This window comes from Pongo pygmaeus, chromosome 1 (assembly GCF_028885625.2).
Source record: "Pongo pygmaeus isolate AG05252 chromosome 1, NHGRI_mPonPyg2-v2.0_pri, whole genome shotgun sequence".
In the NCBI taxonomy this organism is placed as follows: Eukaryota; Metazoa; Chordata; class Mammalia; order Primates; family Hominidae; genus Pongo; species Pongo pygmaeus.
Genome location: NC_072373.2, coordinates 14,488,621 through 14,515,966, shown reverse-complemented (window position 1 = coordinate 14,515,966; position 27,346 = coordinate 14,488,621). Strand labels below are relative to the sequence as shown.

Genomic DNA, 27,346 nt, shown 5'->3' with positions numbered 1-27,346 from the left:
AAAGATTTGTTTAATTAGAGAAATAGACTAAATCTGTATAGTATCAAAATATTGTTTTGACTGGCTTTTCCCTGATGTTTTCAGATTGTCCAAACATAGAAAAGAGAAGCCTTCTTCACTGCCTTTCTGTACCCTCTTTCATGGGGGTTCACCATTAACTATCTGTCAAGATACAGGAGAAATACCATCTTCCTATGGAGCTTTTCCCACCAGTTTTTAGCATGTGATGATTCCTGCCCCCTTTAATTGTTCTGATCTTTCTGCAATTGATGTCTGCCATGGACTGAATATTTGTGTTCCCCCAAAATTTATGTATTGAAATACCCGCAATCGGATGGTATTAGGAGGTAGGGATTTGGGAGGCAATTAGATCATGAGGGAGGAGCTCTTATGAATGGCACTAGTGCTCTTATAAAAGAGGCTCCAGAGAGCTCATCTGTCTCTTCCACCACATGAGGACACAGCAAGGAGATTGCCGTTCATGAGCCAGGGAGTGGGCCCTTGCCAGACACTAATCTGCTGGCATCTTCATCTGAGACTTCCCAGCCTCCAAAACAGTAAGAAATAAATATCGGTTATTTATAATCCACCCACTCTATGGTACTTTGTTATGGCAGCCCAAACACCCTAAGACATTGTCCAGGATCACATAATTAACTTTTTATTATAGTTTATTCATTCCCTAATAATCTATATATAAAATTCAGCTGTTTTTTATGTCGGCATGTAATGTCATCTCTTGCTCTCTAATTATCAGTGGAAAATAAATCTATGGTCTGAGTTCACATCCCAGTTTTGCGACTTACTGCTATTTGTGTGTAACCTGAAAAAATTCCCTTCCCTGTGCCTGAATTTCTTACATGTAAAACCATATTATAACATATCATGTGTGTGCAAAAGCTATTAATTTTTTATATTACTTTAAAATATGTGTGCCTTTTCCCTTGCCTCCCCATGCAGACGATGAGCTTCATGAAGTCAAGAATCATTTGTATATTTCTTGTGTTCATCGTGGAATCGAGCACCACATTGAATGTTTGTTGATTGACAAGTGTTTCACCTTTCTTTTTTCCTGTCAGTTTAGGTTTTAGCCAGTGCATTACTATAAGCCAGACAATTACTGTAGTTACTAGAAGCAACAGAAAATATGCTCCCAAGAGCAATAAGCAAAAGCAATAGATCTAAATGACAAGCAACATGTATCAAAAGGGGCCACACATTCATCTTTCTGTGTGATCAATTTTGGGAAGATGTGATATTACTTTTCTTGTAAAACAAGCAGTGATTTTTATGTTCTGTATAAGGGTTGTATTCTATTTCTACATTTTGAATGAAGGTAGGTTTTACCCGAGTTTACTAATGATAGCTACGTTTATTGAGTGCCTACTGTGCAGTGGTATACTGATAAGTAAGTTCTTGGGAAGACAATATCCCCACTTTGTGGCACTGGCTGATTTCCATGGTGAAAATACTCTTGCCATGGCCAGTTTCAAGTTACCAGTGTAATGCCGCCGAACACAATCTCACCTCATCCACCAGTGGGAGCTGCTCCTGCCACCTCCCAAACTGTGTCAGAGCTACACAACTATTCACAAGAATTTCCACAACAACCCTACAAGGAAGATATTATTGATATTATTGGCTCCCATCCTACCAATGAGAAAACAGGCTGGGAAATTATTTGCCCAAAGTCGCATAGCTAATAAGAGGTGAGTTTGGGATTTAGACAAAGGTCTGCATGACTCCTGAGCCCACCGTCTTTCCAATGCACCCCACTTCCTCACCACACAGCTGTGCGTGAATGGAAGAATGTGGTGACCCACTACTCCCAACTCTGGCAACACTGGGTGAGCGGAAGTGTCTCCAGACAAAGACCCATAACTGCCCCCAAAATGCAAACCCAGCCTTGGAAGACATGAACTTTCTCACAACCTATGAGATGGCTTTGCTGGGCAGTTGTTATCTTGCTCAGTTTTGGCACATTACCATGTGATGCAATCGAGCCAGTCACATGGCACCCACTCAGAGCATCCAGTGGTACCACAAGTAGTCAGAGTGTCTGGAGGAGGGCATGGGAAGAGCCCTCCTCACAGAAGGGCTCAGAAGGGACACAAACACCCCTGCCCTTCCAACAGCTGCTGGCCAGCAAAGTACATCGGCTTGCAGTGATTCCTGCATGTGAGTAGAAAGGGTGTTTCCAGCACATCCCAAAAAGGGTTTCAGTTAAGTCCTGCAGCTTAGGGCTCTTTCTTCCACAACTTCTCCCGGTTTTTTAAATGGGGGACAAGAGTGCTTGTCTCTCTATAACCCCAGGAGATTCATGAATAATGTCCCCAAAGGCTGTAAAATGACAAGATGGCAAGAGGCACATAAACACAGTGTTATCATTTTCCTCCACGACTTGGTTTTCTAGATGTTGCACCTTGCTATAAGCCCCAGATGGAACCACAGCAAACCAAATAATTGCTTTCCACACTGATTGTGGTTTTAAAGAGGTCCCACATTGTGAAATAATGATGTTGACAAAAATAATAATAATACCTCGTGTTTGAGTAACACCTTTCTTCTTAGGAGCTCAAAGCACTTTACAGACACAAGAAACATTGTCAACAGACGGACAATTAATAGAAAAAAAAATGACTCATGTTTTAAGAAGTTACTCCGTGGGGGATAATGGTTCTATTATCCTCACAAATGGACTGGCGAACATAATATCCATTTCTGGTCTAAACCAGGAATAAAAATGCCACGTAGGACAAGAGCAAGGGTACCTGGAGTGAGCAAGGAAATCAAGAGGGCTCCTCTCCCATCATCTACCTGAACACAGTCTAGACACAGCCACAGCCTGGGACAATTCTGACCCCAAGTGACCCCATGACAAGAGGCTGCTCAGGGACCTGGGTGATTAATATGACGGGACAATCACCCGATTTGTAGACTTTTCTCGAGGCTTCTTTCTGGGGTTCAGATGGAGGCTGTTGAGTCATCATAGCAGATGCTCAAAAGAAAAGAAAATCCAGAAGCCCATCCCCAGGGCCCTCCTGCTAAATGAATGGCAGCCCCACCCTGCTCCTCACCCACTTCCCTCCCCTCTGCTCCCCCCAACCTCCTGCGTTTACCTCCCGGTACTCACCCAAATCTACAAGCTCTGCAAAGCCAGCTGCAGATATCACAGGCGACTTTGAGCTGTAAGAAATCATGAAGCAAAGGCATTTGCTGAGAGGCCACTCTGCAAAGTGCAGTGCTGGATTGAAAGGGTGGGGTGTGAGACCAAGGAGAGGGGAAGGGAAGGGGAGAAGCACTGATTTAAAAGCTCAGTAGGGAATGCACAAAGTTTGTTACCTGTGCTAGCTCATTTGATCTTCATCAAATGCCTTGCGATTGAGGTGTTGTTATCCCAGTTTTTAGATAACAAAGCCAAGCATCAGAGAGCTTAAGCAACTTATCAGGGGCCACACAGCTGTCAAGTAGCAGAGCCAGAAGGAAAATCCAGGTGAGTCTGGGTTTCCACTTCAACGACAAGTTAGGGAGAGGAGCTGAGAGTGTGCATCGAGAGCTGTCAGAGCGGGCATTGAAGACCATGGTGAGGAGTTGGAGGTTGGTTGTAAGGTCATGGGAAACTACATCCAGGCATCACCCAGATGAGCAGGGAGGAGGAATGGATCTGAGGGGCACTGTAGAGAAAGAACTTGGGGGATGGATTGCCTTTGGTGTATAAAAGGAAGAAGGTGTCAAAGAGGATCCAAGGCAGCAGCTCTACATCCTTGTTGAGTCGAGAACCCCTGTGTGACGTGCAACTGAGAACTCGGGATGCTTCCCCCAGAAAATGCACACAACCCACTCACAAACATCAGCGTCATTTTGGGGGAGTTGCTTGGTTCAAGATTAAGGTTTCTCGCCCTGTGAAGGGCCTAAAGTGGTGAGAACATCAGCATCCTGCGTTTGGCTTGTAGGACTCTCAAGACAATTGTATATTTATTTTCAGAGAAGAAAGGAAAGATCTCTGAAACTTGAAATTAAAAACCTTATTTATTTTAATATAAGAGAGGAGTTTCCTTTTTTCCATGTTTCTTCTGCAAATCTGATTAATAGGACCACCACAGATGCCACTAAGGGTCACTTCACAAATCTCCCTATTCTTCTATGCTTATAGATACCTATTTGCAAAAAGGCTACAAGTCCTAGTAACTGGATGAAAGACATTTGGGGACAAAGGTCAAAAACGAGGGGAGGTTGGGCACGGTGGTTCACGCCTGTAATCCCAGAACTTTGGGAGGCTGAGGCGGGCGGATCACCTGAGGTCAGGAGTTTGAGACCAGCCAGGCCAACATGATGAAACCCTGTCTTTACTAAAAATACAAAAATTAGCCAGGCGTGATGGCGTCCACCTGTAATCCCAGCTACTGGGGAGACTGAGGCAAGAGAATCACTTGAACCCAGTAGGCAGAGGTTGCAGTAAGCCGAGATCACGCCACTGCACTCCAGCCTGGGCAACAGAGAGAGACTCCCTCTCAAAATAAAACAAAACAAAGGGGAACAGGGTGGATCCAAAGCTGCTCTGGAAAGTCAAGTCTCGAATGCCACAGGAACGTGAAGCCTTCATAGAGCCAGCGAAGGGGGTCTGCGTCCAGGATGTGGAGCGGGCTTGCAAATCTGGGAAGCTACACAAGAAAATGCCACTGATACACACGAGACAGAAAGAGAATGGGTAGAGGCTGATTGGGAAGAGGAATGTGCCTGGATGTTCCTGGTGGCAAGTCTCATTCTACTTTTCCCATGGAGAAAGAGGGAAAGACAAAGGAGAGTGAGGAAAGGCCTGGGAGAGGAAGCCCCGCAGTCGTTTATCATCTATGGGGTGGAGAAATCAGAAGTCTCCACAGCCAACTTTAAACCCGCATTGCATCCCTCACCCCAGTGCTGATACTACCTAGGCAAGCTTGGGGCAGTGCGCTAGTGCGAGAGGAGCCCAGGCACCCACCACAATCCCCCCAGGGAGTAAAACTTGAGATGGGGAGGGTGACTGCATCCAGGAAGGACCGTCTTAGCCCAACCTCACCATCACGTCCGTGCGTGTCTGCTGGAAACCTGTCTCTCCCAAGGTTGCCTAATTTTCTGCCTAAAATATGGGCTGACCTGCCGCTTACTCCTTCGACATGCTGTCTGGTGGGGGAGGGGGGGTTGGGGTGCTGGGGCTTAAGGAGAGAGAGTTTGGTGGAGATAAAAAAATAATAATAATAAGCCTGATCCACCATTCTGGACACCCTTTCCAGCTCTCTGCTCCATGCAGCTGTGTGTGTGTAAGAAAAACAGGGTATGTGAGTTTGTGTGTGTGCGCGCACACCAGCAATCAGTGTGGCGAGGCCAGAGGCTTTCATCACTGAAACACTGAGTTCCTGTTTATAAACATTTGCTCACTGTTTTGTTATGTGGGGGAATTAACCACAAAACATGACCCACGACGTCAAGTCCTCCATCTTCACATCCTTCATACCGCATGCACTTTCTCTCTCTACCTGAAAGTCGCTGAGTAGAAAATAATTTCTCTGCAGCAAAGCGGGGAATGCCCAGAGAACAGAAGGCGCCTCTACACAGACTTGAAGGCTTGAAGGGAGGCTGGGGAGACCTCCCACTGGCGATCACTGACCCATGGGGCTGACTCTGGGAAAAGTCATCACATGGGCCTTGGCTGAAGGCATTACTCTTTCAGGGGCTTTTTGGCACCCCAAAAGCCATTGGGACCAAAACAAATGTATCTCAATGGCATTTGCGTGCCATAGTGGGCGGGGGGTGAAGGTCTAGTTTGTATGAAGAGGAGAGGAAGACCACGCAGAGCAGAATGCAGCTGAGATCTTGGGAGAGAATGGAAGAGGGGATGGATCCGCTGAGAAGCTCTGGGGCGCCCAGGTTGAGAGGACTTATGCAGACTGAAAGGAGACCTCAGGAGCAGAGTTCTGAGGGGAGGGGCCCTGGGTGTTGAGTTTGTTTTCCTGACCGTCCTCCAGATAAGATGGTTCTTTCTGGTGAAAGACTGAGCATGCTGCTATCGTAGTTTGGGGGCATCCCAACAGCAGGATGCAAGTGTTCTGTGAACCATATTCCACAGAGCGCTGGGGCTCCAGAGTTACCCTGGAGAGCCCGTGGCAGGGGTGGGGTGAGTCCTGCCCTCTGAGAGCCCTGCCCTGCCTTCAAGGAGAATGGTTCCTCTTCCATCTGCTTGAGGCATTGGAGCTCCTCACTGGACTTCGTGGTAAGAATTCAATCACCAGGAAAAGTTTGGAAGCCTCTGGATCAATGATATCCAAAGTCTCTGATCTCAGCTTGGAGGTGCTTTGAGCCTCTGGCCCCGGTGCTCTGCACTGTCCCAGAGAAAGGGGTGGGCCACTTTTGGTCCTAACAAGCAGTTCACCAAGAACAGGGCAACGGCTAAAAGATGAAGAGTGTCCAGATGCAGATGAGGGATCCCAGGCCCTGGAGAGAGACAGTTACAGGACACCAAATTCCCGGTGGTTTTCCAGGGCATTCCAGTATTAGAGCCCTCACCCTCCTTCCCAAGGTTCTGCGCTGATCCAGTGCAGAAGCTGCATGCACTGGAGAAATGGCTAACTCTGTGCCCAGGGCTGGACAGAGCAGCATCGCAGATCAAAAGGCCGCCACCCCCAAGAAGTCCATGAAAGGCAATCACCCCTCAAAGCAAACCCTCTCCTTTCCAGGACTCACAGAGATTATCAAGTCCCAGCTCTTGCACCCCAACACGCCCTTTCCCTTCCTGCCTCATTACTCTCTTGAAGTTCCATTCCTGTTCCACAACCACCCAGATCTCTCCCGTGCCCCTGCCTTCCTTCCCAATGAGAAGCAGGGGGAACGCTGGATGCCCATTCTTTAAAACAAACAGGAAGTGGGGGAGGGGGAGGGGAGGATTGAGGGGGAAGGGAGAGAATGGCATTCAAGCACTGGAGCTTGACATTGTAATGCTTTGGGCAGGGAGGGAGGAGGCCACCATGCTTTACTAGGTCATGGAGAGGCGGAGCAGGCCTCTGAGCACACGCTCAGGCCAGGGCACCCCAGTGCAGGTTGCTCAGAGGCTCCCTGGGCCTAGAGCATGGGCATCTCTGGGCACTTGCTGCCAACTCGGGAATACTCTTCACTTTTCCATTACTTCTGCGTGGCAAATATACGTATAGATATTATCGTGTGTGTGTGTGTATGTGTGTGTGTGTATGTAATCAAAACTTATCCTCCGTAGTAAAAAAAAAAAAAACAGTATTAATTATGTTTTGGATTGTCTTCATAGAGATCTGAGAGCATAATTTAAGTAAATACTGTAGTCATGACTAGCAATGCTATATTATTCTTATTTGAATTTTAACCCTAAGAATTTTCCAGTCTGCTAGCCAAACCAACACTTGGGCACATTTATAGTTCTCAAAAGCTAAACTCATCCCAGTGTTCTCCTGACTACTATGAGAGGTTTGGAGTTCTGGAGCTCAGACGTGACACTGTTTCCCTGCATGTGTGATGAGATGTGTGTGGATGTGTCAGAAGATCGGCCTTTGGGTCAATGTGTATTTCGGGTGCTGCTTGCTTCTTGCTCCTTTGGGTGTGCCCCAGGTCCCATGGCCTCGTTCACAGAGTTCTGAGCAAACCCATTCCTGTTCCACCATCTCATGGTTTGCCAGACGTTACTGGGGCAGGAGAAGGGCTGTCAGCTGGGGCAGTCAGCAAGAATGACTCTCTGATTGCCCTGGCTAGGAGCCCCTTCCTGATACTCAGGTAAGAGCAAACTGTTCCTGGAACCGTGCACACAGGGCATGGAAACACTGCTTGTCAATGGATTGAAATGAAAATCCCAAATTCTACACTTTCTGTGGCAAACAAACCATTGGGCTTCCTTTGACTTCTTCATTGTTGTGGACTACTATTCGTAACTGTTCAGTACGTTATGCTACTAGATAATCATAACTATATGTGTAGCATACTCTATATGTATGTAGTATAACATACTCTATATGTATGTAGTATAGCGTGAACAAACACACACAAAATGTTAGGATGGTGTGTTCCAACACAAAGACATGCACACTCACAACCACACAGCAACAACCCCTCTAAGCTTTCCACAGCCACCAGCTGTTCTCAATCAGCCTCGGGCCGCTGGATCGCCTCCTCGCCTCCCGAAGTCTGTTCCGTGCACTCGTAATTGTATCGTCTGCATTATCGGGCACATTCTTTTTTTTTTTTAGGTTACTGAAGTGAACTGATTTATTTGGTCATTTTAGCACCAACAATTATAGAAGAATAGGCCAATTATTTTTATTTTTATTTATGTTATTATTTTTTATTATACTTTAAGTTCTAGGGTACATGTGCACAATGTGCAGGTTTGTTACATATGTATACATGTGCTATGTTGGTGTGCTGCACCCATTAACTCGTCATTTACATTAGGTATATCTCCTAATGCTATCCCTCCCCCCACCCCACGACAGGCCCCAGTGTGTGATGTTCCCCACCCTGTGTCCAATTGTTCTCATTGTTCAATTCCCACCTATGAGTGAGAACATGTGGTGTTTGTTTTTTTGTCCTTGCGATAGTTTGCTGAGAATGATGGTTTCCAGCTTCATCCGTGTCCCTACAAAGGGCATGAACTCATCCTTTTTTTATGGCTGCATAGTATTCCATGGTGTCTATGTGCCACATTTTCTTAACCCAGTCTATCATTGATGGACATTTGGGTTGGTTCCAAGTCTTTGCTATCATATCAGGCACATTCTTGCCAGCAAAGAATTTCCATTTTGACTAGGTGTCGATGGAAACAGCATCTTCTCCTCACCATTTTATACATCTGATAACTGAAAAACTCTCTGAAGACTAGACTCTGGCACCACACATTGTGAATCCTGTTTCCACTTTCCTATCAGCCTGGCTTTGGGGACACGGGCCACAGGACATGTTTATGCTGGGATATGACTTCAGGCTCTGTCCTCTCTGTGGAAATGCCACAGGAGCCAGCAGAAGGGCTGAAGGATGTCCCTGCAAGCCACTTCTACATCAGAACAGCTGGCGATAGCTTCATATAGGCTGAAGAGACTGCAAATTGCATCAATGTTCCAGCAAATTCAAAATAAATATCTCCCCAACGTAATTTTCACTTAGCCAGATCCCAAAAATGTCTAAAGCCACTTCAATGTGACAAGAAACTAATGAGGTGTGTGGAGGCAAAGTTGAGGTGAAAAGAGACAAAAGTCTTTATTTTATTATTATTTTTCTTTTGAGATGGAGTCTTGCTCTGTCACCTAGGCTAGAGTGCAGTGGTGTGATCTCGGCTCACTGCAAACTCCACCTCCCGGGTTCAAGCGATTCTCTTGCCTCAGCCTCCCGAGTAACTGGAATCACAGGTGTGCACTACCACACCCGGCCAATTTTTGTATTTTTAGTAGAGATGGGGTTTTACCATGTTGGCCAGACTGGTCTTGAACTCCTGGCCTCAAGCAATCCACCCGCTCGCCCTCCCAAAGTGCTGGGATTATAGGAACAAGCCACTGCGCCCAGCCAAAAGTCTTAATCTATTTATGTTATTTTTGCAAATTGTACAAAACACATGGTCTTGGGAACTGACTGCTATGGTACCTCCAGGCCCATGCAAGAGATGAACCTGAAATGGAAGGGCCCTGAAGCTTAAAACTCGTTAGCTTTATACTAAGTCCACCTCTGCATAGGATTTGGCAACTAGTGGTCCAAGGGGTAAGGGAAACAAAGTCTTCCAGCTGCAAGGAAAAGCTTACGCAAAGGTGCAGAGGCCAGAGAGCTCAGGACTGTTCAGCAAGCAGGGAGAACAGTCATAGGTGAGAAGCACGCAGTGGATGTAGATCTGAAATACTGGGCAACTGCAGACCACAGAGGGTTGCAAATGTCAGGGTAAGATATCTTAATGTCAACTGTACAGCAAGAAGCTTCGAAGATTTGCACTCCCATGGCCTAAGGCAAGGACTACCCCTCTCCAAGCCCTGCTTTAGAAAAAGAAATCTGGGATGGACAGACGGGAGGCAGAGAGACCAGCTCAGAGGCATCAGCAGCTATGTGCTGCAAATCAGGATTCTTTGGGAAAGGAACAACACAATGATTGACAGAAACACACAAAGACTCATGCGTGAGCCTTGAGGCAGTGCCCAACTCCTCTTCCTCCCCTGATCCCATTCACCCTTGGACTTGGCATAGCCCTTTTCTCTGATACCTGGCTGCTCTGATGTGTCCTCAGCCCAGCTTTACCTGTGGGGTCACAGTCTCTGGAACTACACTCCACACCCGTCACTGTCCTACCAGTGGTGGTGACTCTCAGTCACACTGTCCAGGATGCACCTGACATCCATGGATGTGGTTTCTGCCTGTCCTCTTAGACCAGGATGCAAGAGGAGGCGGTGGCTTAGTTCAGGCAGGAAGAAAGAGAGCCTCCACAGGGGTAGCCTTGGGAACCGGATGGAGGGACCAAGTGGAGAGAAGGTCAATTAGGCAACTAGGTGTATGCAGAAGGTAAAGAAGACAGACACATCAAAGAGGACGCTGATGGCCACAGTGGAAGGAAGAATGTCTGTGTGTTTAGGCTGCAGGAGAAGCCCAGCGCTGCAGAAATTGATGCATCTCAGCATGGATGTGCTCAGTTGGAGGCTGTGCACATCTCAGATTTGCCTCCAGCACAAGGCTTCATTTTAGAGTTTCGTGTTCTGGCACCTTGGTCATGGAGAGGCTGGAGAATCTCCTTTACCTTCTTGCCCCCCACCACCTATGCTCTCTCCCTGGGTGATCTTACCAGCGCCCTAGCTTTAACTTCAGCTTTGCATGGGGGCCCAGGCCTCTGCTTTGAACTATGCACTTGCTACCTTGCGCTGGCATTTGACGGAGCTTCCTGCTATAGTTAGACCTGTTCTTTATGGCCAGTACCCACTCTGGCCGTGCAGTACCCCTGCCACAGTGATTGCTGAATTGTTTTTATTGTGATAAAATACACACAGCATGAAATTGACCATTTAAGCCATTTTTAACTGTGCAGTTCGGTGGCACTAAGTTCATTCACATTGTTGTGCCACCACCACCATCCATCTCCAGATTTTTTTCATCTTCCCAAGCTGAAACTCTATGCCCATTAAGCATCGACTTCCCATTTCCCTCTCCCCAGCCCTTGGCAACCACCATTCTACTTTCTGTCTCTATGAGTTTGACTCCTCCTCTAAGTATTTCTTTCTTTTTTTCTTTCTTTTTTTTTTTTTGAGACAGAGTGTTGCTCTGTTGCCCAGGCTGGAGTGCAGTGGCACAATCTCGGCTCACTGCAAGCTCCGCCTCCCAGGTTCATGCCATTCTTCTGCCTCAGCCTCCCGAGTAGCTGGGACTACAGGTACCTGCCACCACACCTGGCTAATTTTTTTGTATTTTTAGTAAGACGGGGTTTCACCGTGTTAGCCAGGATGGTCTTGATCTCCTGACCTTGTGATCCGCCTGCCTCGGCCTCCCAAAGTGCTGGGATTACAGGTGTGAGCCACTGCGCCCAGCCCTACTCTACGTATTTCATATGCAATATTTGTCCTTTTTAACTGGCTTATTTCCCTCGGCATAATGTCTTCAAGGTTTATCTCTGTTGTAGAATGTGTCAAAATTTCCTTCCCTTTCAAGGCTGAACACTCTTCCCGTCGTATGGATAGACCACCTTTTGTTCACCCATTCATCCACTGATGAACGCTGGGCTGTTGTGACTAATGCTGATATGGATATGAGTGTACAAATATCTGTTTGAGTCTCTGCCCTCAATTCTCATTGGATATACATCTGGAAGTGGAATTGCCAGATCATATGGTAATCTTGTGCTTTGTTTCTGAGGAACTGTTGAATATTTTTAACATCACACCTGTTATACAATAGGTACAACTGCTACTTCACAGCTTGACTCAGGTGTCTAATTAGCATCTCATAGTGGAAATATCCAAGCCCAAAGTCTTGATGGTCCTAAGCCTATTCCTCCCCAGCTTCTCCCATCTCCATAAGTGGAATCACCACACAGCTGGGGCCAGGGCCCTTGGCCGCATCAGCAACTCCCTCTCACTCTGCATTTCCAACCCATCAGCAAATCCTATCAGCCCTATGTGCAAATATATCCAGAACCAAATCACTTCTCACCACCCTGCTGCTGCCACTGGACCCAGCCCACCTTGACCTCTCACCCTCACTATTGCAGTAGCCTCCCCAAATAGTTGCTCTTTGCTCTTTTACCATCTAGTCTTCATGCAGCTGTTAGCATGAGCCATTTAAAATGTCAACCAGATCCCTTCACTCGTTTGATTAAAACTTCCAATCTTCTCACCATAATTAGAAAGAGAAAAAAGACCCAAAGGTGTTACCATGTGCTGTCATCTGAATGTTTGTGTTGCCTCCAAAATTCATGTTGAAACTGAATCTTTGATGCAACGATATTAAGAGGTAGGACCTTTAGGAAATGATTAGGCTCTGAGCACTCTCTTCGTGGATGAGATTAGTGCCTTATTCATGGCTGGCAGGAACTAGCGAGCCCCTTTTGGCTCTCTGCCTTTCGCCCTGTGAGGAGCAGCAAGCGCCAGCATCTTGGATGCAGAGAGCAGCCCTCACCCAACACCAAACCTGCTGGCACCTTGATCATAGATTTTCTAGCTTTCAGAACTACGACAACTAATTTCTTTTCTTCTTCTTCTTTCTTTTTTTTTTTTTTGAGATAGGGTCTCACTCCGGTTGCCCAGGCTGGAGAAAGTGACGCAATCTCAACTCACTGCAGCCTCGACCTCTTGAGCTCAGGTGATTCTCCTCCTCAGCCTCCTGAGTAGCTGGGATTACAGGCATGCGCCACCACGGCCTGGCTCATTTTTGTATTTTTAATAGAGACGGGGTTTCACTGTGTGGGCCAGGTAGGTCTCGATCTCCTGACCTCAAGTGATCCACCCATTTTGGCCTCCCAAAGTGTTGTGATTACAGGCGTGAGCCACCACACCTGGCCTAATTTCTATTATTTATAAATTACTCAGTCTCAGGTATTTTATTACAGCAGCACAGATGGACTAAGACACCATGGGCTGTATGAGTGGCCCCTCACCCGGCCTCGCATCCTCTATGCATGCCCACTCCTGCCTTTTCCACAAACACATTGATAGGTCCTGCTTTGAGGTCCCTGACCCTGGGTGTTCTCTCTGCTAGAAATTGCTTCCCACAAATCATCACATGGCTTATTCGAAATGCTGCCCCCTCAGAGATGGCCCCTGGATGATCCTATCTAGACTAGAATAGCAACTCTCATCACTGGCAGTCTCCTAATTCAGTTTCCAGCTCTTCAGCTACCTAGCATTCCTGCCCTTACAGTACCTGATTATTTACTGGCTGGTTGTTTATTTTCCCCCTAGACTATAAGCTCCAGATGGAAAGGAGAGGGTTCTGATGACTGCTGCATCCCTCGGGCATGAAGTAATGCCCGGCATGGAACTCCCTGCTCTCCAGGAAGAACGTGCTTCCCATCGTGAGATGCATCAGCACATCTCAGTCTCCAGGGCCAGTTCAGTTCTATGGACACAAGGAAAGGGTGAAATGCTAAGATCCACACCGGAGACACATAGGTGGATTCAGTGCTTTGGGATTCCCAGAGTCCGTGGCCAGTTCTCTTCACCAGTGGAGTCAGAGCCAACCTGGCCAGTAGAGTAGGGAGTGCACCCTACTTTAAGTGCTTTAGGAAAACCTTGCACCCACAAATAGTTCTACCACTAACTAATCTATCACTATCTCTTAAATTTCACCATTAATAGTGCAATTTTTTTTTACAGGAAGAGGGGAGAGAACTAAAATTTACTCAGTAGTTAGTAAATATCAGGCAGCATTCAAGATGATCAGGCATCCCAGTGTGCCTGGTCAGAGGGATTTCATGGGACATTCAGAGCTAAAACTAGGATAGTCTTGAACAACTGGCATAGTTGGTCACCCTACTTCGTTTCTTGGTTTAGTTCTCTCATCAACCATATGTGCATTTTACTCATGAGAAATCCAGGCCTTCAGTCATGCAGCCAATGTGGCAGAATTGGAGTCAAGGCTTCCACGACTCCAGGGTCCAGGTCCTCTCTACCACATCCCAAGGGCCCCCTGACCTCCCTTCAGATGCAGTAATTCTGAGATAGCTCTGTGCAGCTCTCCCCTCGTAAAATATACTCTACAGCACTCAGATCATGAGATATGGAAAAGAATGGATGAAGGCTTGCTGGAAAGGCAGAGACAGATACTTTGCAGGAAAAAAAGGACTTCCAAAATGTGCGTGGCAACTTGGGGTTTGAAAAATCTTTGTTCTAAGGGCCAGAACTTTAGTGCCAACCTGACATAGGGAAGGGGTAAGAACTGATGAAAATAGTCCTAACTGAGAAGCACTTTGAGCTTCTGGGAAAGAGACTGCTGCATTGAAGTGGCCAGCTCTAGGCCACGTCATAGGACCTGGGTGGGCATCATTCTTTCTGACGCTTGACTCCTCTATCCTAGTTATTTGAGATTTCAAAGTAGTCATCTGGTTTATCTCTTCAAGTGTGACCACATAATACACTGTTCAAACAAGGACACTTCTAAGAATGAAAGGGGAACAATTCATAATTAGCCAAGGACAACAGTGGGGAATGGGACTCGGCCCCGGTTAACTGGGATGCCTGATTCCGCGGCCAGCTCTTCTGATCATGAGGAACTGAGTTGTGATCCTACCTTCTAATGCACCAAACAAAGCAGGGAAAGTCCCAGCCGCACGCCATTGCCATTGGGCTCTTGTGCCTCCCTCTGGTTCTGCCCCATGTCCCAGGGTCTAAAGAATACCTTTTCCCCAAAGGTCTAAATACTCCTTTGAGTCATTTGCAACAAATATCAGCATAGGAATGCTTATTTCAACTACTCTTTCTTGATCACCACAGAGTTTTCTGAGCACTCACCTTGAACAGGGCCTCTTCTGGGTGCTACAGACATTTTCAAGGGAGAGAGACCTCGCCCACCCATAGGCAGTGAGCTGGCTGGCTGGTGGGTGAGACTGTTGGGGGGTGAACCTGCCCCTCTTGATGTTGCCCCTCAGTTACTGACCACAGGCTTTGGAAAAACCTCTTCAGCAGGGTACCGCTTACACTGATCTACTTAAACGTCGACTCCCACGCCCTGAGGAGGAGCCGAGCATGCCAGAGCAGCAGAATGCAACTTTGCTAAGATCAAAGTGCGAACCTGCTGAAGCTGTGTGTCTGAAATTACCCAGAAATCGCTTTGTGCTCACCCATGGAGCAGAAGCGATGGTGAGCAAGTGTGCAGAGACCATGAAGAACTTGGTGCAGGGATGAATATTGTCTGCAGCTGGTTTTCTCCAGTCCCTGCCAGTGCACCCAAACAGTGTCTGTTTCTGCACTACTGGGGCCCTAGGCTCAGCACAGTGCCAAGTACATAATAGGTGCAAAGTAAATATCAGTCAGTCATTGAATGCTCGTCTCCACGGACCATGCTGGGCCTGAAGTGGCCTAAGTTTGAATCCATGCAATGGACCATGGTCGAGGGCTCATGACTTCATGATGAATCCTGGAATGTTAGCGCTAACAGTGTTCTTACAGGATCAAATCCAGTCCCAGTCAGTTTCAGCTGAGAAACTCAGGTGTGGGCCCAGAGAGTTTAAGATCACTTGTCCAAATGTTGTGAATGCCAGAGGCAACACTGGACTCAGGTGTTCTGGGCAGTAACCTTTGCTCCTCTCTCCCTACCACATGCCCCCCAGGCCAGCTGGCCCTTCTGACCAGCACCATCTGTCTGATGTCTCTTTGCCATTACTCGGAGGCCTAACCTCAGCACTGACAGGCTGCTTGACCTGGAACCTCGCCACTATGTCCTAGCCATGCTCCCTGACACCCCCGCTCCCCAGCAAAATTACTCCCTTCTTCCTCTGCATTTGATTAATTCTCTCATACAGCATCTCTTTTCTTTTCCCACTGTACTCCTGTTGGCTCAAGATGTGTCTGCATTCCTTACCATTTTACCAGGAACAGTGTCTTTTTCATCTTTGTCTTTCCAGTGCCTCAATTGCACCTACCACGCATGTATTATACAAAATGTGCAGCTTGCTGTGTGACTATGGCCCAATTGTTCACCGTCTCTGGGCCTTCTCTTGGATTTATAAAATTAATGGGGCACTACTGACTTATCTCACAGAGTGGCTGTGTCCTAATGTATATATTGTTGCATAAATATCTTGGAAATACAGGGGCCAACGACAGCGCTCAACAATAAATGCTGTGTGCTGAGAGCAAGTGTTAGAGAACTTGAAAGGAGGCTCTTCTCTCTGTGATGAAAGAAACGGAAGGTGGCTCTGCAGAGCCCCTCAGATGATGCACGCTGTGGACCCGAGCACCGAGCCTGGGTGGGGGAGGAAGGAACTTAGGAGAGATGTGAGGGCAAGGGTGTCTTGTGGAGAGGGCTTGACCAAACCCTGACCCTCCTCTTTGTAGAGCCTCTGGGCTCATCTGCAGGGTCTGTGCAGGCCGCCTGCCCCCTGCGCCAGCAGGCGAGGAGGACAGCCTCCCCTTCTCAGCAGGACCCCTAGCCCTGCAGAGGGAGCTGGGAGCTGGCTGCTTTTAATTAGAGCCGCCTCTTTCCTGTTTTCCTTCGCGGCTGGTTTCCCAGCTTCCCTCACCCTCTGCTGATTCCCCCAAGCAATTTTTTTAAGCATCCAAACCGTCTGGGATAAGAAAGGAGAAAGCTGTCATTATGTGTGTGAGCTGTGCAGTGGCTTCCGCTGGCTTCCCAGACATTTGGAGGTCGTCAAAAGGCTGGCTCTGCTGTCTGGACATGGCCTGAGGAAGCCTGGTGCCAGCTTTCTGCTTCCTATGCCACCAGCTCTGCTTATGTATATATTGAGCACCTACTGTGTGCCAGGCCCCCAGATGAGCAAATATAGCGTCGGCCTGAAAAGCTGAGAACTATTGTCATGGCTCTCTTAGGTCTAGAGCTGTGACAGTGATCACCAGCACACTGACAGAGGTGTGAACGGAGCACCCCAGACATGCAGCAGGAATGAGAACGACCGGCACGATGGGTTGCACCAACAAGAACCTTACAAGGAGAACACAGCCCCAATCTGGCTCCCGTTCCCTTTAGAACTCACTCTCGTGCATGGCTCGTGGAGCCCACGTTCATTCAGCATGCAAGAGGCTCCGGAAGGGCTGTCAGATTTAGCAAAGAAAAATGCAGAACGCACAGTGAGATGTGAACTTCAGATAAACAACATATAATTGTTTAGTGTAAGTATGCTCTAAATATTGCATGGGACATGCTTTTTATTATAACATTTAAGGTATATTTGCACTAAAAAAGGGATGTGTTGTTTATCTGAAATTCACATTTCACTAGGCATCCGGTATTTATCTGGCAACTCTTTTCCAAGGTCAACAGAGAGTCCTAGACCATAGACCAGAAAGTCCATTCTACCTGACACTGGGCTACAAGAAATGTATCATATTTGTGGGGATCAGCCACACTGGGAGAAAGATAGCTGTCTCATGTCACCAGGGTAGATGAAGAAAGGGTTCTAAAGCCTAACAGCATTCATATTATAGGTACCTGGGCTTGTTTTCAAAGATCAGCAATCAAGGGGAAATGACAGAGACGCTGGAGGAGCCTGATCCTCCCAGAACCTAGTGGCTTGACCTAAGAAGGAAGAAAATGGTGGCTGCCTTTGCAGACCCAGGCAGTAGGCCAGTAATTCCCAGCCCTTTGATACTGTATTCCAACTGTCATGATCTGTTCGATGCCTGCTCTATCTCTATCCCAAATACGTGTTATATGGCTTCCATCAGTATTTTTTATGTAGTGCAAGCTTAATTTAATCTGAGAGTGGTTTAAGAATACACATACTTCTCAGCCATCAAAGAACACGATTAAGAATCTCTGTGCTAGAAACTAGAAAGTTCTAGGAGATTACTGAAGGAGAGGCAGGAATGGGAACTGAGATGAAGAGGGCAAAGACTTAACCACCGACCGTCCATTTTTGGAGGAAGTGGCTGAGTGGAGTCTGGGAAAAAAAAAAAAAAAAAAGACAACCAGATAACCTGAAAACCAGCTGGGCTGGAAGCAAGGAGAGGGCCCAGGCATTAGCCCAGCCCTGGGGGCAGCCCAGACACACCCCGGCATTTCTCAGGAGGAAGAAGGCACAGCCTGCTGTTATTTACAAAGCTGTTGTTGAGAATTTTGAGGATCTCTTCCAGGTTCTCGCTTATGTAAATTCTAATTCACAGTTCCCTGGGCCCACATGTCTCATAAACCAGGCCTGATATTGTAAACCCTCTCCATTCACAGAGCGTTTTAGCTTTGCCTTTGTTCTCCTCTCCAATTTCCCACTTCACAAACCTAGATCTAAAGCTTTACACGTGGTTGATAGGGAAGTGTCGTTTGAGCAGTTCTAAGAGGCTGTCTTCCTTCTTCCTCCGACCCCCACAGCTCTGGTTTCGTCTTGGATATCAATTATTGGCTTTTCCATAAGAAGGCTAATGTATTTTCAAAGCAGGCAGATCACTCTCCCATGTTTTGACAGTTTGGCTTTAGTTGAAATATAATTAAACTTTTTGAAAACAAGAACCTTGAAACTCAGTCTTCACACTGTTTGCAGTTTTTTTCCCCCTCATGCATTCGGTTTTTACTTGCTGCGGCACAATTGATTCGGCCTTCACTTTCTGCGCTCAAAACAAACACTGGTTTTAGGCATTCTGCTCTCCCAGCACCGCATGGCTGAGGGTGGAAAAAAATAACATCTGAAACAGGCCGGGCTTTTGATGATACCTCCTTATGACAGACACATCGAAAACCACCGACGGTGAGTCACCCACATTCTGTGCATACTCTCTCTGAGGAGCAGGAAGTGTGGCTATTTTAAACCCTGAGGCAATGAGAAGTTTTTAGATGCATCCTAAGGCACTCCGGCCAGCGCTCTGCATGCACACGGGGGCCTTCCTAAGTGTGGCCCCAGCACATCTGTAGCCCCGAGGCGACACACCCAGCCTTCTGCCAGCCTCTCTTTGTTTATTCGGCTTGTCCTCGTTTTGCGTTTACACGAGCAAGCCGAGTCTAAAAAACACAGAGCTACAGAATTTATAAAATCAACAAAAACTTTAAAAAAAAAAACAAAAAAACACCACCACCACCACCACCAATCGCAGCCTGGCGGTTGGTGAGGGTGGGTGGGGGCAAACAGATGGTGCCACAAGATGTCCTCGGGCGGCTCACTGGGGACCGAGCCTTGTGGCTCTGTGGCCAAAAATAAATAAATAAGTCAGGGCCCAGCAGAAGTGCTTTCACTTCTAACCCAAGTCACTAGCTGTGGGTGATGAGTCCTCTTACTCCTTATTCTCCATCTCCAAAGGTCAAACAAACAAGTAGAAAAAAAAAGAGAGAGAGTGAGAGAAGGAATTGAACTGAAATGAAATGACTTTAGATGAAAGATATGTATATATAAAGAGTGGCGGAGGGGCCGGGCGCTTTGGCTCACGCCTGTAATCCCAGCACTTTGGGAGGCCGAGGCAGGCGGATCACGAGGTCAGGAGATCAAGACCATCCTGGCTAACATGGTGAAACCCCGTCTCTACTAAAAATACAAAAAAATTAGCCGGGCGTGGTGGTGGGCGCCTGTAGTCCCAGCTACTTGGGAGGCTGAGGCAGGAGAATGGCGTGAACCCGGGAGGCAGAGCTTGCAGTGAGCGGAGATCGCGCCACTGCACTCCAGCCTGGGCGACAGAGCAAGACTCTGTGTCAAAAAAAAAAAACAACAGTGACAGGGGGACTTGAGGGAAATGAGCCAGATGTTGCCACAAAAGCAGTTATAAATCCTGACCTTGTTTGGTAAAGGGAGCAGGCTCAGCCAGGATGCGAGACATCTCCAGGTGCTGGGAGCTTCTGAGGATGGTGAGCTCCCAGACCGAGGCAGCAAAAATGGCCTAGAACCCATCACTGTGTGGGGAGGATCTGGCTTCCTTGATGTGGGGGAAGCCTTTCCAGAACACTGGCCGCTGATAGAACCAGCGGGCGATGTGGCAGGGTCTAGGATTCAGGCAAGACTCCATTTGGCTGTAATGTTTTTTATCTTTGTTGGCAGTTTTCTTAAGGAGAATGGAATTATTTGGGAAATGGAAACCCAGCCTTCAACATCTTTTAGCACAAAGTGTTAAGACTCCTGAACTGGGTGGTTGCTGTATAAGCCACACAAGCATTCCAAATAATATATATTCTTTCTATTGTTGCAGATGCTAACTGCCTCCTAACTCTAATAAAACCTAAAGAATTTGTTGGTGGAAGAAAGTCCTGGAGTTTTAAAAAGCAGCTGCAGAAGAGACCAGGCCGCCTACACCCCTTGGCTTGTGGTGTCTTTACTCCATCTTGACAGCCAGCAAGGTGGCCTCTCTGGTACCTTTCTTCTGCAGTCACTCTCCCTCTGTCTCCTCTTCCACTTTTCAGGACCCTTGTGACTACCTGTGGGTAATGAGTCCTGTTACTCCTCATTCTCAATCTCCAAAGGCCAAACAGGTAGAGAGAGAGAAGGAATTGAGCTGAAATGAAATGACTTTAGACGAAATATTTACATACGGAAAAAAAAAAAAGAGTTGGGGGGACTTGAGAAAAATGAGCCAGATGTTGCCATGAAAGCAGTTATAAATCCTAACCTTGTTTGTAAAGGGAGCAGGCCCAGCCAGGATGCTGGACATTGGTCTCACCTGGAGAACACAGGCTTTTCTTCCCACCGTAAGGTCAGCTGATTCGCAGCCTCAGCTCCTCCTGCAACCTTCCTTTGCCCTTTGCTGTGTAACCTAACACATTCCCGGGTTCCAGGGATTAGGGTCTACACATCTTTAGGGGGCATTATTCTGTTGAGGGTCAGTGGTGTCCTTAGCACTGAGACAGTTACTTGTCTGTCACCACAGTTTATTTGTTAGGACATATGACCAGGCAATAGTTGCTCTGTATAGTAGAAATACAGTCAAATAATAGTGTAAATTGATAATACACATTTACTATTTGCCAGATATAAGCACTTCACTTCATGCATGTTAACACTCATTTAAGACTCATGATGGTTCCATGAGGTAGGTACTATTATTAGCTCCACTGGACAGACGAGGGAAAGTACAGGGTGTATCCATGGTTGGGAAAGGGTGGAGATAGGGTTAGATCCAAGGCCTCTGGCCCAGGTTCCAGATTCTTAGCTAATAGGATTAGAAAAATACAGGGGTGCTGCCCTCCAAATACCAAGGACAAGATACAAAGGCAAAGTGCCTTCCTGGCCCCTTCTTCCCCACCATCCCCCTATGGAGCCAATGGCCCTCTCTGTTATATCAAGGCCCGGAACAGCAGGGAAAGGTGACTCAGAGAGTTCTGTTCACCCTACAGGCCTTGACGCCATCCAAGACCTGACCACATGAAGTTGAGCTTTCAGCTAAGGGGAGACAGAAACACACCCTGCCTTGTGTGCTCAGCTTGGACTGTGACAGTACAAGCCCAGTGACAGCTGGTGCCTGGAAACCATCTTGCTGCTGTTTTCTGTGAGTGGAGAGGATCTTCTTCTGCAGAGGAGAGGAAACAGTGTCATCAACTGGAGTGTGTTCCTATGCTTCCAGGGACCCTGGAGTCATCTGCTGGAAGGGGAGACAGTGAAATCTGCAAGGGAAGTTGGCTATGTATTTTCGTGCCCCTCAGTAGTCAAATCCTATGGAAACAAACAAGGCTGGTCTCTGTAGATGGGACCTCCCACCCACGTAGGGTCAGTTTTATTCCCAGAGTAACAGAGGGAAGGCAGGGCCAGAAACATGGTTTGGGAGTTGCTCTCCTAGAGACCCTGGACTGTTTCAGGGCTCATCACCTCCTTGGTCCAAGATGCAGTGGCTGGGCCCAGTTGGCAAAAGCAGCTCCAAACAAGAGGGCATGAAGAACCAACTCGAAAGCTCCTCGGGGCCCCAGGGAAGTAGGATGGAGAGAACCTCAACCACCAAGTTCCGCAAATTTCACAAGTTTATTACAAACCCCAGAAGTGTTGTTGGGTTGCTTAAAAACGATTTAATTTTTGCAATCTCCCAAAGAGAGCGGGTGCCCCAAATTAAAACTGATGTTTGAAAAATAATAGCTATGAGGATGAAAGACAGTGCTTCTCATGTGAGGGGAGCAAGGAGGTGCACAGAGAAGCACCCTAGTGTCAAAGCTGTAGGGAGCCCTTTCTTGTGATGTATGAGTCGTAGGTGTCTGTTGCCATGATGGGGCCCGTTCCCCTGTTATCTAACCAGAATAGTCACCTTCTTGTGATTCACCTAGAAATCTGATTCTTATCAGAACTCTGAGCAACACAAGGGAGGAGGAGGCCTCCTGATGTCATGGAGAAAAGAATGAGCTATCGCATCAGATGGGCCTGGATCTGAATCACAGCTCAGCCACTTATACTTACTTTGTACCCCTGACAAGTTACTTTAGTTAACTGAGCCTCCGTTACCTCATTTGCAAAATGAAGATGAACGGCACTGAGCTTGCTTGGTTCCGGGGATGCTGAGGTGAGATGATTGTGCTGTTAAGCATGAAAACTGGTACCTGTGGGACCTTGACAATAGTTGCTACTATTACTGTTGCTTTTCATGTCATTATTGCTAGCATGAATATTATCCTCAAAGTGGCCTTCCTCATACAATTCTCACAAGTCCAGCGGTAAAGGAATTGAGTATATGAAACTTCATACATGTCAGAGCTCTCTTTGGAGGGTCCAGCAGTGAGGTACCAAGGTGGAGCTCCAGTTACAGCATGTACTTCCCCAGGCACAGGGCACCGTCCTCGACAGCTGGCATCACTGCACCTGCAGCATCTGCCCCTTCCTAGAGCCTCTCTCTTATGCTTTTCACATCACTGGAGAAGCAGCTTGCAGGACCATGCCGTATTTCACTCTTACGGTACAAAGCCAGAAGGTGCCCAAAGGAGAAGCACCTACTCCCGTGGTAAAAAGGTGGGCACAGGTGCAACTGCGACTCACCGAGAGCCAGGCTGCCAGCCACACAGCCAGGGACACCGCAATGGGGGAAGGGGCAGCAAGGATGTGTCAAAGATATTCCTTTCCAAATGACTTTGGTTGAATGAAATGCTTCCGGTTCGTAACCTGGCCTCACATTTTATAGCTAAATATGAGCCGGGTGCATTGATGGAGCCGTTTTTGACATATTTCAATTGCACTGATTGCCTGACATCATTCAAGTCACCCACGTTTCCCCAGCACAGGCCACACACTCAGGTAAATTCAGTTGTTTTCACAAGAACAGCCTCCCCAGCCCTGCAGAAGTCATTGTCTTTTGCTGGGCAGGCCCTGTGGATGGATTCAGCAGCAGTGACCGGCACACATGGTGGTTAATGGGAGTAAGAGGGAAAGGCCAGTGAAGGTCGGGGCTCGTATGGGAAACCAAGTCATTTCCCACCAGGAACATTTGGCACCCTGACCCCTCACCCAGGCAGCTGATATGATGGCTAAAGGGAATAACAAGTGGCCACACCCACTCCTGAGAGCAACTGCAAATTGCATGTGGCCACGAGGGTCTCTGTAATCTGTTTCTGTTTGCTAAATGCCTCTCTACCAGGGGCAGTTAAGACACCCGGAGAGTGGACAAACTTGGAGGATGTTGCTCAGTTCCAGAAAAGGAAAAAAACATATTACATGTACATTGGAGGTAAATCAGCCTGACTGGTTCTTGAGAACTTGACGATCTCAAATGTCCACAAATAATTGTGCAAAGTGGAGACCAACAGGCAGAGAATCCAAGTAGATAGTGACAATGGTAAACACTGTGCTAGGCACCATTTTAAGAGCTTTTGTATATTTTAAGAGCTGTTTGGCTGGGCACAGTGGCTCATGCCTATAATCCCCGTACTTTGGAGGCTGAGGTGGGAGGAGTGCTTGAGGCCAGGAGTTCAAGACCAGCCTGGGAAACAGAGTGAGACCCCATCTATATAAAAACATGTTTTAAAAATAGCCAGGTATGGTGGCTTGCACCTGTAGTCCCAGCTACTCAGGGGGCTGAAATAGGAAGATTCCTTGAGCCCAGGAGTTCAAGGCTGCAGTGAGCTAGCATCTCGCCACTGCACTCCAGCCTGGATGACAGACTGAGACCCTGTCTCTAAAAACAAACAAAAAAGAGCTTTATGTATATTAAATGTTTACATGTAATCCTTATTATACAAGGTAAGTGCTATTATCCCCGTTTATGGGGTAAGTACTATTATTATCCCCATTTCACTGATGAGGAAATCAAGGCAAGTGAAGTCACATCCCCAAGGTCACAGAGCTGGTAGGTGACACAGCTGGGATTTGAACACTTGCTGTCTGGCTTCTGACAAGGGTCTGTGTGCTTAACCTTGATGCTAAGTTGAATAAATACGGCACATCTTGCCAAGCAAAGAAAGGAATCTAAAGATGTTCAAACTCTCCCTTCAGCAGAGGGCAAAGGGTGGAAAGTAAGCAGCTAGCACCAGGTGAACAAGAGGAGGCAGGTTGATAAGCCAACTTCCTTCCCAGGAAACCCCTTCTGTCTTAGAGGACCCTGTAAAACCTTCTTACTTCACCAAAATGAATCTCACAACTGTTGGAAAAACAGAGCCACCCTATCCTGTTCCCCCAAACACTGTCCCCAGGCCTATTATGCTGAATCTCACAACTGTTGGAAAAACAGAGCCACCCTATCCTGTTCCCCCAAACACTGTCCCCAGGCCTATTATGCAAGTGCCTATTACAGCGAGTTGTGGATGTCTCTTTTGTGGTCATGGTTTTTAACTGCAAATGAAAGAAGAAACCCAAGTCAGGAAGCGTGCATCTTACCAATCCCACATTTGGGGGTGCAGGAGACCCCGAAATGTGGGCTGAGTCTTTGGAAAGAGTGGAACACTCTGTGTGGGGCTGGCGGGCTGCTGCTGGGAAGAATGAGGTGTGGCAAGGGCTGAGACAACCCCAAGACAATCTGGGGGAAAATCCTGGCAGGGGAAGGAAGGGAAGTGAGCCATTAGGGGTGACCCTGGCTCCGGAAGTTGAATCTCTCTCTGAAGAAGGACAGAGTGGCCACACGTGGTTCCTGGGATCCAGCCTCTAACCCTCGGAACAATTGTGAGAAAATGCCCAGGGGCAGTTCCCTGTGCTCTCAGAGGCCCTCTTCCAGCACAAGGCCAGCGCCACAGCCAGTCACCCTTCAGCAGGTGGTATTTTGTCCCAGGCCTGACTAGGTGAGCCAGTCATTCCTCACACAAAACACGCTGAGAGCATCCCCTGGAATTCCCATGGGCTCCCTGGCCTCTCACACCCTGCTGTGTGTCTTGACTGAGATGGCGGGCACCTCAGAGACAGGGCACACAGGGAAGCATCCAGGTCCCTGGGGACTCCAACAATGCTTCGAGCTGATACCAGGGGAGGAGAGGGGCAGCCTTGGGGCAGGGGGGCGGGGTGCAGGGGCAGAGAGCAGGTGCCTTCGTTGGATTCTCAGTCTGCAATTTGCAGACTGAGACCATGAGCACAGCACCCTTCCTCAGAGAAATGATCATAAGACCTACCCCACTGAATGTGGCAGCTGCAACTTTTGTTCACCAAATCCTTGAGAACTCACTGTACCTTGAGCCCTGGAAGTGCAAGTGTTTTTAAATCAGAAGAGCAGCACATTGGCTGGAGGGAAGAGGTGGTCTTATCTCAAGAAGCAGAGCTCTGGCAGGTAGACAGGGGAGAGGCCAGGAGGTCCTGCCATCCTCAAGGAACATGTGCCCAGGCAGCAAGAAGCGCAGGAACTGAGGGCCTCCCACATCACTGGGGCACCAGGTACCTTCTGCCTACAGGGACCACTGCTTGTTGTGCCTTCAGGTAACTTCTCTGCTGTCAGCCCCTGAGATCCCAGATTGCATTGGAAGAAATAAAAATATTTCAATAGAAATAGAAAACAAAGGTCTTTGACATATTTTGAGATGGTTGTTCAGAGAGCCAGCAAACAGAAAATTCCCTGAAGAGCTGTCTTTTGTGGGGGAGATTTGCATCTGCAGAGAGGCAACCAGGCCTTCTCCAAGGCCCTCCCTTGTCCAGATCTAGGAAAAATTAACCGAGAGTCTGACATGTTTAAAGGTCTAAAAAAGGATTATCCCCGTAATCCCAGCACTTTGGGAGGCCAAGACGAGCGATCATCTGAGGTCAGGAGATTGAGACCAGCCTGGCCAACATGGTGAAACCCATCTCTACTAAAGATGCAAAAATTAGCCAGGCATGGTGACACATGCCTGTAATCTCAGCTACTCAGGAGGCTGAGGCAGGAGAATCACTGGAACCCGGGAGGCAGAGTTGCAGTGAGCTGAGATCGCACCACTGCACTCCAGCCTGGGCGACAGAGCAAGTCTCCATCTCAAAAAAAAAAAAAAAAAAAAAAAAAGAATTATCATCTATTCTCTTTGAGGGCTGCTATCTGTGGGATTTCCTCTGCATAACAAGATCGACTTTGTTAGCCAGGACTCCCCTTCTTCCCCCGAATAATCTATCTTGCCACCATAACCTGCTGTTCCACCATAGCCTGGTTTGGGCCATGCTCTGAGCCCCCATTCTCTCTGTAACTGTAGGATGAGATGTAAGCTTCTACACTTCGATGCAGATGGTGGGGTAATCACTCCACGGTTCTCCCCCATGCACATATTGATCTGTATGCCTTTATTCTAATTAATCTCCTTTTGTGAGTTGATTTTTCAGCAAACCTTCAGAGGAAGAAGGGGGATGTTTTTTCTTTGTCCCCTATAGCATTCTGTCCCTCAGAGCACCCCCTGAACCTGCCTCAGTAAGACCAGCATGTGGAAAGGGGAGAAATCTAGTACACAGCCTCATTCAGTGCCTGTCCCTCCAGCCTCAGCCATCAGCCCCGGAGAGGCCCAGGCCACCAGGGGATGCATACCTGAGAGCTGCCTCCAGGGCGGCATCCATGTTCCCTATACCCCTGAGATGGCTCACCAGGGAGCCCATGGCTGAAATCTGAAGACAATCAGGTCTGAAGACTTCCTGCTTTCCCGGAACACCACCCAGAGATGGCCACATCCTCAGGTTCTGCATCAGACTGAAGGAAGCTCAAGGATGTTGGTGATTCCAGTGTTGGCAGAGATCATGGCTTGCTCCAGGCATCTCTCCCCACTTCACAGTGGCCAGCGAGACACCTTGGATGTGGCTCACCAGAAGAAGCCACGTTTTCTCTAGAGGCGACACACACACCTGGAACTTGTCTCCCTCCCAAGGAGTTTGTGGTGCCTTCACAGGAGGGTGTGTGGCTGCCAAAGGGCATCA

General features: G+C 47.7%; 1 pseudogene; it reads right to left on the bottom strand.

Moving 5' to 3' along the window:
* Positions 1 to 5,695: 5,695 nt before the first annotated feature.
* On the bottom strand, positions 5,696 to 26,992 carry LOC129019296 (uncharacterized; annotated as a pseudogene).
* Positions 26,993 to 27,346: the final 354 nt, after the last annotated feature.